Source organism: Nomascus leucogenys, chromosome 9, assembly GCF_006542625.1.
Source record: "Nomascus leucogenys isolate Asia chromosome 9, Asia_NLE_v1, whole genome shotgun sequence".
NCBI classification, from domain to species: domain Eukaryota; kingdom Metazoa; phylum Chordata; class Mammalia; order Primates; family Hylobatidae; genus Nomascus; species Nomascus leucogenys.
The window spans coordinates 16,950,369-16,964,866 of NC_044389.1; the positions used below are offsets into that span (position 1 = coordinate 16,950,369).

Here is a 14,498-nt window from a genome sequence, read left to right on the forward strand (position 1 = left end):
TTTTTTTTTTTTTGTAGAAATGAGGTCTTACTACGTTGCTCATGCTGGTCTCAAACTCCTGCCTTCAAGTGATCCTCCCACCTCAGCCTCCCAGAGTGCTAGGATTACAGGCATAAACCACTGTGCTGGCCTTATTTTATGTATTTTAATTATTATTATTATTATTTAGAGACAGGGTCTCACTCTGATGTCTAGGCTGGAATGCAATGGTGCAATCATAGCTTACTGCAACCTCAAACTCTTCAGCTGAGGCAATCCTCCTGCCTCAGCCTCCTACATAGCTGGGACCACAGGCATGTGCCACCATGCTCAACTAATCAGCCAAAATATTTTATATTTAGTACTTTAACTTCATTTTCAAAACTTAAAAGACAGATCTTCAGTGATGTTCATAAAGTTCTCTAACTTCTGAGAGGTGATAAGTGGCTGAGTTTGGATACCAACTACAGTCTTCTGGATAGGTAAAGACTGTACCTTCTAATAAGCTTGCTCTGCTGCATAACTTAAAATCAATCAACTCAAATAATAGGAATCTTATGCAGTGTTTTTTGTTTGTTTGTTTGTTTTTGTTTTTGTTTTATTGAGATCGCTGTGTCGCCTATGCTGGAGTGCAGTGGCGCGATCTCAGTTCACTGCAACCTCCACCTCCTGAGTTCAAGCAATTCTCTGTCTCAGCCTCCCAAAATGCTGGGATTACAGGCGCCTGCCAACATGCATGGCTAATTTTTTGTATTTTTAGTAGAGACGGGGTTTCACCATCTTGGCCAGGCTCGTCTTCAACTTCTGAGCTCGTGATCCACCTGCCTCAGCCCCCCAAAATGCTGGGATTACCGGCGTGAGCCACCGTGTCCGGCGTTTTGTTTTATTTTTATAATCAACTTTCCTATTAAATACTTGTAAAATAACCATGGTTTGGCAGGGAAACAGAGATCAATATTTTCTTCAAATGAGAGCAAATAGGTAGGCTAGTCCATCTGCAAATTATTTTCTAAAATTAGATTATCATAAATAAAAATTGAAAATAAAAACTCAGTCAAAACTTAAAATTTTAGTCCAGTGGACAAGTTTCAAGACTAGTTCAGCCTCAACTTTAGAAAGGAAGTGACTATTTCAGATAATCTCTTCATTATCATCATTGTCATTCAGATTCCAAGAAAAGAGCCAATTGATCAAATAAATGGAATGGGAAAGTTAATTTATATACTTTTACACATCTCAAGTATTAAACACTTAAAATACTTTTCATAGAGAATAAGGTGTTCGTAGGGCAAACTAAGTAAGCGATTTAAAAACAATTTGATATATCTCTTTTGATAAGTATTCTGGGTATTCTTTTGAATGTGATCTTTGTTTAATTCTAATAGTTGTTATATGGTAATCTGGAGTTCTGAAATGTTATGTACTTGTTTTTTTTTTTCTCTCTCTTTTTTAACAATTTCAACTTTTATTTTAGATTAAATACGCATATGCAGATTTGTTACATGGTTATACTGCACCCAGGTAGTGAGCATAACACCTGATAGGTAGCTTTTCCTCCCATGCCCCCTCCCTACTTCTCCCCCTAGTAGTATGCAGTGTCAATTGTTCCCATGTGTATGTTCCTGTGGGCTTAATGTTTAGCTAATGTTTAGCTCCTACTAACAATGTGAGAACATTGATTTTCTGTTCCTGCGTTAATTCACTTAGGATTATGGCTTCCAGGTCCATCCATGTTGCTGCAAAGGGCATGATTTATTTCCTTTTTATTGCTGTGCAATATTCCATAGTGTGTATGTATATTTTTTTAATCCAGTCCACTATTGATGGACACCTGGTTTGAGTTTGTGGTCTCTGCTGTTGTGTATAGTGCCGTGATGATGATCTTTTGGGTTTAATGATCTGTATACCCAGAGGTGATATTGCTGGGTCAGAGTGTTCCCTTTTTTCCATGGCCTTGTCAGTATATGTTGTTTTTTGACTTTCTGATAATAGCCATTCTGACTGGTATGAGTTGATATTTATTTAATTGTGATTTTGATTTGTATTTCTCTGATGATCATGAGCATTTTTTCCTATTTGTTGGCCACTTGTATGTGTTTTTTTTGAGAAGTGTCTGTTCATGATCTTTTCTCATTTTAAAAATCAGGTCGTTTTTTGCTTGTTGCTGTGTTTAAGTTCCTTATAGATTCTGGATATTAGGCCTTTGTTGGATGCATAGTTTGTAGACATTTTCCCCCATTCTTTTTTTTTTTTTCTTAATTTTCCCCCATTCTGTAGGTTGTCTGTTTACTCTGTTGATGGTTTCTTTGCTGTAGAGAAGCTATTTCATTTAATTATGTTTACTTGTCAATTTTTGTCTTAGTTGCAATTGCTTTTGGGGACTTAGCCAAAAATCCTTTGCCAAGGCTGATGTTGAAAAGGGTATTTCCTAGGTTTTCTTCTAGAGGTTTTATAGTTTGAGGTCTTATACTTAAATCTTTATTTCATCTTGCATTAATTTTGGTATATGGTGAAAGGTAAAGGTACAGTTTCATTGTTGTGCACATGGCTAGCCAGTTATCCAAGCACCATTTATTGAACAGGAAGTCCTTTCTCCATTGCTTGTTTTTGTCAGCCTTTGTAATGGTTGTAGGTGCGTGGCTTTATTTATTATTAATGAGTTTTCTATACTGTTCTATGGTCTGTGTGTATATTTTTGTACCACTACCATGATGTTTTTGTTACTGTATCCTTGAAAGTATAGTTTTAAGTCAGAGAATGATGCCGCTGGCTTTGTTCTTTTTTGATTAGGATTGCTTTGGCTATTTGGGCTTTTTGTTTTTTTTTTAGTTCCATATGAATTTCAGAATAGTTTTCTGTAATTCTGTGAATAATGACATTGGTAGTTTTATATGAATAGTGTTGAAGCTATAAATTGTTTTGGGCAGTATGGCTATTTTAACAATTGATTTTTCCTTTCGATTAGTATGGAAAATAAATGTTTTCCATTTATTTGTGTTGTCTATGATTTCTTTCAGCAGTGTTTTGTAGTCTCCTTGTAGACATCATTCACCTCCTTAGTTATCTGTATTCCTATTTCATATTTTTTCATGTGGCTATTATACATGGAATTGGGTTCTTGATTTGACTAACAGACTGGACATTATTGGTGTATAGAAATGCTGCTGACATTTATGCACTGCTTTTGCATCTTGAACCTTTCTAAAATCATTTATTGCCCTAGTAGCCTTTTGATGGAGTCTTTAGAGTTTTTGAAATATGGAATAATATTGTCAGCAAAGAGATAGTTTGACTTCCTGTCTTTCTATTTGGATGCCTTCTATTTCTTTCTCTTGCCTGATTACTCTGGCTAGGAATTCCAGTAGTATGTTGAATAGGAGAGGTGAGAGTGGTCTTCTTGTGTTGTTCACGTTCTCAAGGATAATGGTCCTAGCTTTTGCCTGTTCAATATTTATACTGGCTGTGGGTTTGTCACTGGTGGCTCTTATTATTTTGAAGTATGTTGCTTTGATGCCTAGTCTCTTAAAGGGATGTTGGATTTTATCAAAAACTTTTTCTGTATCTATCGAGATGATCATATGGTTTTTTCTATTAGTTGTGTTTATGTGGTGAATCACACTTACTGATTTGCATATGTTGAACCAACCTTGCATCCCAGGAATAAAGCTTACTTAATTGTGGTGAGTTATCTTTTCGATGTGCTGCTGGATTTGGTTTGCTAGTATTCTGATGAGGATATTTGCATCTATGTTCATCAGGGATATTGGCCTGATTTTTTTTTTTTTTTTTTTTGTCATGTCTCTGCCAGATTTTGGTGTTAGGGTAATGCTGTCTTCCTAGAATAAATTAGGAAGAAGTGCCTCCTCCTCAATTTTTTGGAATAGTTTCAGTAGGATCAGTACCAGTTCTTCTTTATATGTCTAGTAGAATTCGGCTGTGAATCCATCTGGTCTAGGGCTTTTTTTGGTTGCTGGGTTTTTATTACTGATTCATTTTTAGAGCTTGTTATTGGTTTATTCATATTTTCAATATCTTCTTGATTCAATCTTGGAAGATTGTGTTTTTTCTAGGAATTTATCCATTTCCTCTAGAATTTCTAATTTGTGCACATAGAGTTGTTTATACTATTGTCTAGGGGATCTTTTGTATTTCTTTAGGAACAGTTGTAATGTCATCTTTGTCATTTCTGATTTTACTTATTTGAATCCTCGTTTTTTCTCTCTGTTAATCTGGCTAGCAGTCCATTAATCTTGCTTATTTGCTTTGAAGAACCAGTTCTTGGTTTCATTGATCTTCTGCATTAATATTTGTACTCAATTTTGTTAAGTTCTTCTCTGATTGTAGTTATTTCTTTTCTTCTGCTAGCTTTAGAATTGGTTTTATTTTTTTTTCTAGATCCATTGGGTTCAACGTTTGATTGTTAATTTCAGATCTTTCTAACTTCTTTATGAAGATGTTTAGGGCCATAAATGCTCCTCTTAATACTGCATTAATTGCATTCCAGAGATTTTGGTAACTCGTCTCCCTGTTTTCTTTAATGTCAAAGATTTTAAACATTTCTGCTTTAACTTTGATGTTCACCCAGAAGTTATTTAGGAGTATGTTGTTTAATCTCTATATATTTGTGTTGTTTTGAGAGATCTTGATATTGATTTCTACTTATACTGCACTGTGGTCTGAGGGTTTGCTTGGTGTGACTTCATTTTTTTAAGTTTATTGAGACTTGCTCAATATGATGAAGCATGTTGTCAATCTTAGAATACACTCTTAGAATACATCATGTGCAGATGAGAATAATGTGTATTCTGTGGTTGTTGGGTGACATGTTCTGTAGATGCCTATTTGGTTCAGTTGGTCAAGTGTCATGTTTAAATCCATAGTTTCTTTGTTAGTTTTCTACCTTGATTATGTAATGCTGTCAGTGGGTTATTGAATTCTCCCACTATTATTCTGTGGGTGTCTAAGTCTTTTCATAGGAAAAAAACTTATTTTATGAGTCTGGGTCCTCCAGTGTTGGGTGCATATGTATTTAGAATTGTTAAGTCTTCTTGTTGAATTATACCGTTTATCATTGTGTAATGCCCTTCATTGTCCTTCTACATTTTTATTGGCTTAAAGTCTATTTTTTCTTATATAAAAATAGTGGCTTCTTCTCTTTTTTCTTTTCTGTTTGCATGGTAGATCTTTCTCAACCCTTTACTTTGAGCCAATGAGTGTCATTATATATGAGATGGGTCTCTTGAAGACAACAGATGGTTGGGTCTTGTCTTTCCACTCAGTTTGCCACTGTATGTCTTTTAAATGGAGTGTTTGACACCACTTAATTCAAGGTTAGCATTGGTATGTGTGATTTTGATCCCGTTAGCTGGTTGTGCAGTTGCTTTAAAGTGCCTGTGGGCTATGTGCTTAGGTGTGTTTTGTGGTAGCAGGTGTTTTTTTGATTCCATGTTTAGCACTCTCTAAGGACCTGTTGTAAGGCTGGATTCTTTGAAACAAACTCCCTTAGTGTTTGCTTATCTGAAAAGGATTTTATTTCTCCTTCACTTATGAAGCTTAGTTTGGTAGGATATGAAATTTTTGATTGGAATTTTTTTTTCTAACAGTGCTGAAAATAGGCCCTCAATCTCTTTTGGTTTATAAGGTTTCTGCTGAGAAGTTTGCTGCTAACCTCATAAAGTTCCCTCTGGATGTGACTTGACCTTCTCTCTGGTTGACTTTATTTTTTCATTTGTGTTGATCTTGATGAATCTAATGACTATGTTCCTTGGGGATGGTAGTCTTAACATTGTATCTAGCTGGGGTTTTCTGTATTTATTTGCATGTCAACCTCTCTAGTGAGATTAGGAAACTTTTAATGGACTATATCCTCAAATATATTTCCCAAGTTGCTTATTCTCTCTCAGGAATAGAAAGGAGTCATAGATTTTGTCTGTTTATGTAATCCCATATTTCTTGGAGGTTTTGTTCATTTCTTAAAACTTCTTTTCCTTTTTCTTATCTCTTTTTTTTTTTTTTTTGGTCTGAGTTGATTTAAAGAACCAGCCTTTAAGATCTGAGATTCTTTCCTCAGCTTAGTCTTTTCTGTTCTTAACACATCTAATTGTATTATGAAATTCTTGTAGCGAATTTTTCTAGAATTTCAGCTTTTTTTTTTTTTTCTTAAAATGACTGTCGCTCTGGGATTATTTTACTGGATTCCTCGAATTCACTGGATTGGATTTCAATATTCTCCTGAATCTTGATGAGTGTCCTTGCCATCCAGATTCTGAATTCTATGTCTGTCATTTCAGTCATTTCAGACTGGTTAAGAACCATTGTTGGGGAGCTAGTGGACTCGTTTGGAGGTAAGCAGACATACTGGCCTTATGAATTAGCAGAATTCTTGTGCTGATTCTTTCTCATTTTGGAGGGTTGGTGTTCATTTAACTATGATATAAGTTGAGTATAGTCACTTGGCTTCATTTCTGGATGCTTTCTGAGGGCCAGGGCTCTGTATAGGATCTTTATGTATGGGCGAATTGTTGTGCTTGGTTTCACAGGCATGTATGTTATTAGCAGGATAATTTTTGTTGTAATTTGGGCTGTGATGCAGTAGATGGTGCTTAGGAGTAATGGCTTATAGGTAGGCTAATACCAAACTGTACCACTTTATGTACTTCATTCAGTTTGCAGACGTGCTCTGTGGTTGAGGGGAGATACACTACTCCCTCACCAGGTCTGCTCATGGCCCAATGGGGAGCCCCCTTCAATCACTGGCACCATGTCTACATTTCTTTTGTTAGGTGCTCTGGGCCGTGGGGCTCCCTTAAGGAAAGGCTACAGCAGGGAGATATGCCACAGTCTTTCTGGAATGGTCCTTCAGAAGGAAGCCCATCCCACTTCCACCCCGGCCCAAGAACCTGTGCATCTCACCCATTGCAGTGCTTTTAAGATGGGGGGGCGGGGGGCTCCTTCCCTGCTCAGGTGCAGGCTACAGAGCTTGGCTCATTCTCCCCAGCGGTGTGCTGCATCCCTGGGGGCATCCCGTGGCTCAGGGTTGGGTTCTGGCTGTGCTGAGGGATCTGATGTGCTCTTGGGTTACCAGGAAAGTATTCATGTGGAACAGTGCACTCAGACTGGACTGCAGAGGCTGCACTGTGCACTTGTTTCTGCAGAACAGTTAGGCATGGACCCTCTGGGGGCCAGTGGGCAGGAGAGGCCAGTAGGCAGGAGGGCTTATGGAATACATGTGCTCTAGTCCCACAGGGAAACCAGCCCTGCTCTCTCTTAGCTCAGAGGTCAGCTAAGGCCAGTGCCTCCCGGAGGTGCATAGAGATCCCTGCGGCGTAGCCATCTATGGCTGCTCTCTGCTGGAGCTGCCCAGTGAACAAATGCTCCCAGGCTCCATGCTGTCTGAAGGCTTGTCTCTGCCTGCTCCCTGGGAAGATCCTCCAGACAACTCATAAGTCCATGGGGGATGTGGGGTCCCCTGTAGCAAGGATCCCAGAGGTTCATGACAAGTGTGAGTCATCCTTCACTCACTTCTTTCCCAGGAACCATTCAGGATCAGGAGCTAGCCCTAGCATTCAGGTACCCCGCATGGGGTTCCCAGCTTCCTCGCTGTTCAGTCTCAGCTTCAGCAACACCTCTTCATTGAGTTTGTTATTTTCTTTCTGAAGACATTCTCGAATTATGGTGGTTTACTTGATAATTTGGTCTCTCTGATGGGAGCATTGCCTCCTGGCTGCATCTAATCAGCCATCTTGCTCCCCCTTCCCCATTTCCTGCACTTTTAAAGATGTCTAAAATGATCAACATTATCCAATAAATTGACTGAGCAATAATGCAATATAAGTATTTCGTAAAAGTGGAGAAAAGTGTAGAATGCATTATACATTAATTTGATTAATATAATAATATCAGGTTCAATTTGTAGAAATTTTGGTCATATTTAATATGACCAAAGATAAGAGAAATAGCAGCAATGATGATACTTTATTATTTATTAGTACAATAGTATTTTAGACTTGTGGTTTGTTCTTTCCTCTCTTTTATTATATATATGGATATATAGATAGATACAGATATTTTGTTTTGTGCTGCCAAAATAATCAGTCTGCTTATTTTTTCCCAATATTCTTACATTTTGCCTAACAGACTTGCACTTCTTTAAATTTGCATTTCCTTCTTATTCTTTTTTAGTCTTTCTCCAATTTGCTCTTCTATTTTTAACATATTTGATTTCTTTTTTTTAATTCTAGAACTTATTTTTTAAAAAATATGAATAAAATTCTCTTTGTCCTCTGCTATTTTCCCCTATTCAGTCTGTAAGAACTACTCATTTCCACCATATTAGAGCTTAACTACTCCAATGTCCCTATTCTCAACCTGTTGTCTATAAAGCCAGTGAAAAATAGCAAATTCAAAACATCTTTCCAGAACACACATCGGGACCAAGAATGTATATCTTTAAATGTATAGTACAAAAATTGTGACGTATAGATATGAATAGAGTGAGTATCAAAGGTGATCAGTAATCAGAAGATTTTGTGTGTATGTGTTATGTATGAGTGTGTGTGTGTGTACATAAATGTGCATGTGTGCCATTTTAATTTTAATTTAACAATAAATCAACTAAAATTGGTGGGTGGAGGCTAGTTATTTATTCAAAGTGTATCAAGATAGAGATAAGTAAATAATATAGTGAAAGATAAAACATCTATCTATGTAGACGTAGGAATGCAAAGAAACAGTATGAAAACACAAATGGCAAATCAACTTCCTTAATGTTTATAGCCTACATCATTCTGCTTGTGTGTTTTAAATTTCATCATGGGTTTAATGAAAGGTATAGAAGAAACTGCAAGGCAGGGTTAGAAAGCAGAGCACACTGGGGATTCAGAAACTATGAACTATCTGAACCAAGTTAACAGATTTGGTCGAAGAGATTTTATCTACAAGGGGAAGATTAAAGATGCTTAACGAATTTGAAATATATGACCAAAGGCTCTTTGCCAGCTCTTCTTCAGCTTGTTCTAGACCAGACAAAGAACTTCATTTAAAGTACAGCATGAGAAATGATTCTGATGAAAGGATTTGTTAAATGCTGTTACAGAAGTCAAGTACAAGGTCCTCAAAGTCATTAATCATAGAATTTAGATTTACTCATTCATGGTTGTGTCTGCTTAGTCCTCCTTGTAACTTAGGTTTATTCCATTTTAGTGATTTTATGTGGTTTACTTTAGAAAAAATTGCCTTAATGATCCAACTGGACCAAAATAATATGATCATCTTTAAAAGCCATTAAAATGACATTCAAAATCTAAAAGTGAGTGAATCAGTGATCATGAGGACATTCAAATATTGCATCTCAGGCCTCATCAAATCCATTGATAGCATATTTTTCTCTAAAACAGTAATATTTAGGCCAAAATGGTTCAAGCTATTTTGATCATTTATTTTTTTTATCTGGTCTGGGACCCTGGGCCCAATGTCTTACTGAGTAAAAATCAATTGCTAGGAATTATACTAAAATAAGTACACAGTATTGGAAATCAGAAAACAACCTGATCCTTGAGCCAATCTTCAATATGTTTATGGTGCTGAGTCTTACTTTCCTTAGCTATAAAATAAGAGGATTGGATTAGATTCCTACAAGTGGTTGCTCCCATTTTAATTGCTTTAATCCTAGGAATCTACTATATTTAAAAATCCAAAAGAGCTGTATTAAAGGACAGTGTGACAATGTGACTACGGACGTTGTAGAGAGTTTTAGACAAGTCTTAAATGTTTGCAATATAGCCATCCTGCTACATAAAAGTTTGTCTCCCAGAGGATATTTCTAAATCATTCTTTGGCCTGCCTTGGCTCTGGGATAGACCAAACAAGCATCTTGCATGAATTGTGCATGCTTGTAAAGCACACAGAAATATGTTATTAGAAAGTAGTCTTTAACCTAAATAGAAAATCAGTAAAGTAATATTTTAAATAATCTTGTAGCCTGATGAAAATTCAATTAGAACATGACACCGAAACATTTAGGAAATGAAGAAGTTTTCTAAGTACTTTAAAAAAGGAAAGAGAGATTGACTCTTCATATGTTCAAGAAGTAATTGGGAGAGTTATGCGAATTGGAGGAGGCCTCAGATGTGAAATGAACTAGGCTTCATGTAAATGAAATGTATAATGATGGCTAAAACACGTACAAATCAGACAGCACCTTCCTGAAGTACTTAGGCCAGGGGAAAGAAGGAGAAGAAAAAAGATAGTGTTCAAAATGTTTGCTTAGATATTGATTAGAAGGTAAAATGTCAACTGGGCTAACTTTCATGCTAGACTAGGCACCTAGCAAAAGGGATCCCATGAAATAAGCAAAAAGAAGTAAAGAACATGCACATCAACTATTTGTATGTGACATGGTCTCAAGTTAGTGACTGATATACTAAGAGTGTTTGCCTTTGAGATGTTTTTCCCCAGTAATGGTACCTAGATTGCTTGAAGAAATTACCAACACACTTAAAATATTATAAATTCACTAGATGAATAGAACAGAATGAAAGACCAATGAATTATGCTTTTAATGAATTTATTTCAACTTTGTTGTCATTTTCTACTTCACACTTCTTTTTTCCACTTATATTTTATAGCGAAAACACACATTTTTTCCGTGTGGGTGAGAATTTGGATAATAGCCACAATATTATTGTTGAAGTATGTTTTTCAAAGTGTTTACAATAAAATGACTCTGGTGGTATATTACAATATTGTGAAAGAATAATAATAACAATCATTAAAAACAGAGTAATGAACAAAACCAGAAGCCACAAAGAAACCTTTCCAAGAGAGCATTTCCAACATTTTATTTAAGGGTGAATATATTCTTATATTTCCTTATGTGGAGAATAATATATATGACATGCTGGAAGAAGAATAAAATAACTTAAAAAAAAAGAGAGAGAGAATGAACCAAACACAGAATGTACTTATTTTTGTTACTGTTCAAATTATTATGATGGGAGTTGCACCATAATGTTTAACAAGCACAAGCTTCAGACTCCATCACATCTGGGTTCAAAGCCTGAGCCCTAGGGGCTTGGCCAAAAGCCTCAATCTATGTGAGTCTGTTTGCTCACCTATAATATGTGGATGGCAGTTCTGAGCTTATAGAATTTTCATTATAATTAAGTGAAATCACAAAACCAAATCAGTTCCTCTTAAGTGAGAAAAAGTGGCAAACTTTGTTGTTATTATTTTAATATTTATTATGAATATTTATACTTACTACCTTTTTCAATATCTATAATTAGAAAATAAAAATATTTCCATTTCAAGGCATTCAATAATAGCTTTGTTAGCTTATAAAATGTTTCCTTGAGTTTCCTTTGGTTTGGTAAACATTTTTTTTTAAACCTTCATTGAGATTGCTATGGTTTTCAATATGATAAAGTGTAGGTCTCTATTTTAAACATCTTTTCTGAGAAGATATGTAGCTATGTGATTTGCAAAATGCACAGCTTGTAGGTCTTTAACTTTAAAACATTTCCCTTCTACCCTCTGCCTGCAGCCCTTCATCTCTCCGTTTCTTGGTCACCAGTTGAGTACACACTCTCTGGTTTTAAAATGTTATCTATGTAAATTCTTCTGCCACAGCTGGACAAGATGCATTCAAGAGTTTTTCTGTTTCCTGTGTGGTGAAGCAGCTTTCCCCTAACGACTATTTCCCATCAGTACCACAAAGACCTACCTCTTAACCACTGTTTCAACGGTTTCTTACCACTTCCACCTTTCTATAGAACATTTCATTTGGAAGGAGAGTCACAAATACTTGTTCACTGGGCTGTTCAGACTGATAACATCTCTTGGGACTTGAACATTGATGAACAATTCTCATCTGGAAACAAAATTCAACTGTCAAACATTGGCAAATAATACCAGAAATGAAAACAAACTCTTTTCTGTCTCAGTGTCACCATAAGATAATTTGTCTTGCTCTCTTAGAGAATAAAATTCTTTACCTTTTTTCTAAAAAATCAAAGTAAAAACATTTCATTATTTATCTATTTTGCTTACTTTAGCAAAAATTTTAATACATTTGGATTCTAAGCATGTGTTTTACTGATAAATACATTAAATTGTTATTAGAAACTTTAGACCTAAGAATAGAAAATCAAATGAGATTGACAAACATGGTAACATAGGCTTAATTTTTTAATGAGGAATGAGAGAATTCTAGTATTTTATTCTAATACAATAAATAATGTCAAGACTTTTCTTTACATGTTCAGGATTTTTCATCTAAAAAAAGACCCATGTTAATTATTAACTGCAGAAACAAATTATAAGTATTATGTCTACATTTCTTATAAAGAAATATCTTAATATAGCCTTTAAAAATCATAATTATTTTACCTGCTCATTTGTAAAATACTAAATGTATTTGAATTGTTTTTCATAAATTAAGGAATTATAAAAGTTTAACTGTCATTTGTATATTATATCTTGATCTTTTCATTCATTTTTATTTTCTGGATTTATAGTCTTTGTTCTTACGGTTTTCATTCTATTAGATGTTTCCAAGATATTTTCAAATAGAGTTTTAACTGAGTGATGCTAGATTAGAACATTTTCTAGTTCAAAATATTTGATGATTCAATAACATAAGTCAATATGTTATGGCTCAAAATTACCCGTCCCCTCAGTAAGCACACACTGATAAGCAATGACGTGTGTGGAATAAAAATGACAAGAAAGTATGGCTGTGTCACAACAAAAGGCAGAACTGACAGCTAATGTTTATTACTGCTCTAAGCACCAGAAAGTGTGTACTAAAGAATACTAGGTTTTTAGACTATGAATAGGTGTTCCACATACAACTACAGACATGCCAATATCTACTGGAATAAATTGGATAATTTCTTGCTGAAATAAAGTTAAGTTGGTATCTTTACACAGGTCTTCTCATAGACTTTGATGTGTTAACACTGTGAACATTCCAGAGGAGGATATGGCACAGATCTCTTGAAGCACCTCCTGAAACTATGAAACACCCTTCGGCTCTATTAATATGTAAAACAAATATTGGCAAATTGTTGATTAAGAATCTGCTTATGCTGTTTTTCTGTACATTTAAGTAACCACAACTTGTGTTTTTTCTTTCACAATATGTCACTTTCTTTCCATTCGCAATGTCCCCACCCTAGTTTGGGCTTTTGCCTCTCTCTGCCCACCTCTAGTTTCTCTTCTTGTTCCATCCTATGAATTTCATCATATTAATCTTAATGCAGCTCTAATAAGATCACAAATTTCTTTGAATATTTGCCACAGCTTCCTTTATGAAGAGTAAAAATCCTTCAAAATGTAATCTGATATGCAGGGGTATCTATAATGCAATCCCAACCAACTTTCTGACATTCTTTTTTCAAATGGCATTATTTCTTGACGTACCTGTTTGATGAATTGACCTGGTCACCAGTCATGTCAGAGATTTCTTTTCTCTGATCTTTTGATCACATTAGTCCTTTGTCTGGAATATGCTCAACTTGCTTGTTCCTATTGAGATCCAGTGTAGTCCATTCCTTGGTTCAAATTGAAATGAAATTTCCAGCATGGAACTCTTAGATCCTTCCAACAGGACAAAGCCTTCCCCTCATCTGAAACTCCATAAAAGTTTCTTACAAAACTTTTGAGGTATATATCACATCTGTGTGTAGTTGCTTCAGTTGCCTGTCTAAACTGTAAAATGGTTTGGGATAGGAGATAGAACATCAGGGAGAGATTTCTGCTAGGAAGTCCATAGCTTTAGGCAGTGGTCAGTTATATATGAAGTGGGTGCAGGGGCATTCATCTGATGAGTTTATTATTCGGATGAAGTAAATGCTAAAACATTTCAGAATCACTTCTTTAAGAGAAGAGCTATAAGATACTCATATTACCTTAGGCAAAACAGCTTTTATTATTTTATCCTTTTTATACTTTATTGAATACACCAAATTTAGAGTGTGTTTTCCAAATATTTTATATACCTTCATATTTGCTTTTATTCTTTGAACAGAAGATAGAAAAAAAATCCTCTGTCCAAAAGAGTACATCTTCTTTTCCTCCTTTTACTAGTGCTATTGCAGTCCTTCAAGACCCTAAACCATGCTAGCCCCAGATAGGAATGTTAACCTTAAAGACAGCTCCTAGGAAATTCTTGAGTGCATCACATCTAAAAATATCTATTTATGAACATTAGACATTATTGTGATTTTAAAATTTCCCTGAGACAAAAATAAACTAAAATATTTAAGTAGAAAATAAATAAATACATATAAATAATTTTACATTAAAGCAATTAAGAAAATTTCTCCCTAAGACAGCAGTAATTTCAGGGCAACTGTGGAGCCCTACCAGGACTGAAATATCATCTTACATCTAAGCTAATCTCGTCATTAGAGTTGTGGAGGGGAACTCACAAACAAGAATCAATATTTCTAATACGTAATACTTTATGCTGTAGACCACATCTTTAAAACAATTCCCTTCTCTTCCAAAGAGCAGTA

The 14,498-nt window shown here is 35.3% G+C and overlaps 1 long non-coding RNA gene across 1 annotated transcript in view; it reads right to left on the reverse strand.

The window, feature by feature from the left end:
- The window catches only part of LOC105738772, a 58,099-nt gene that overhangs the window by 23,081 nt on the left and 20,520 nt on the right, over positions 1-14,498 (reverse strand). Inside the window, exon 2 of the long non-coding RNA XR_001114625.2 lies at positions 11,732-11,848. This is a non-coding gene — a long non-coding RNA (uncharacterized LOC105738772). The remainder of the gene's footprint in view (positions 1-11,731; positions 11,849-14,498) is intronic.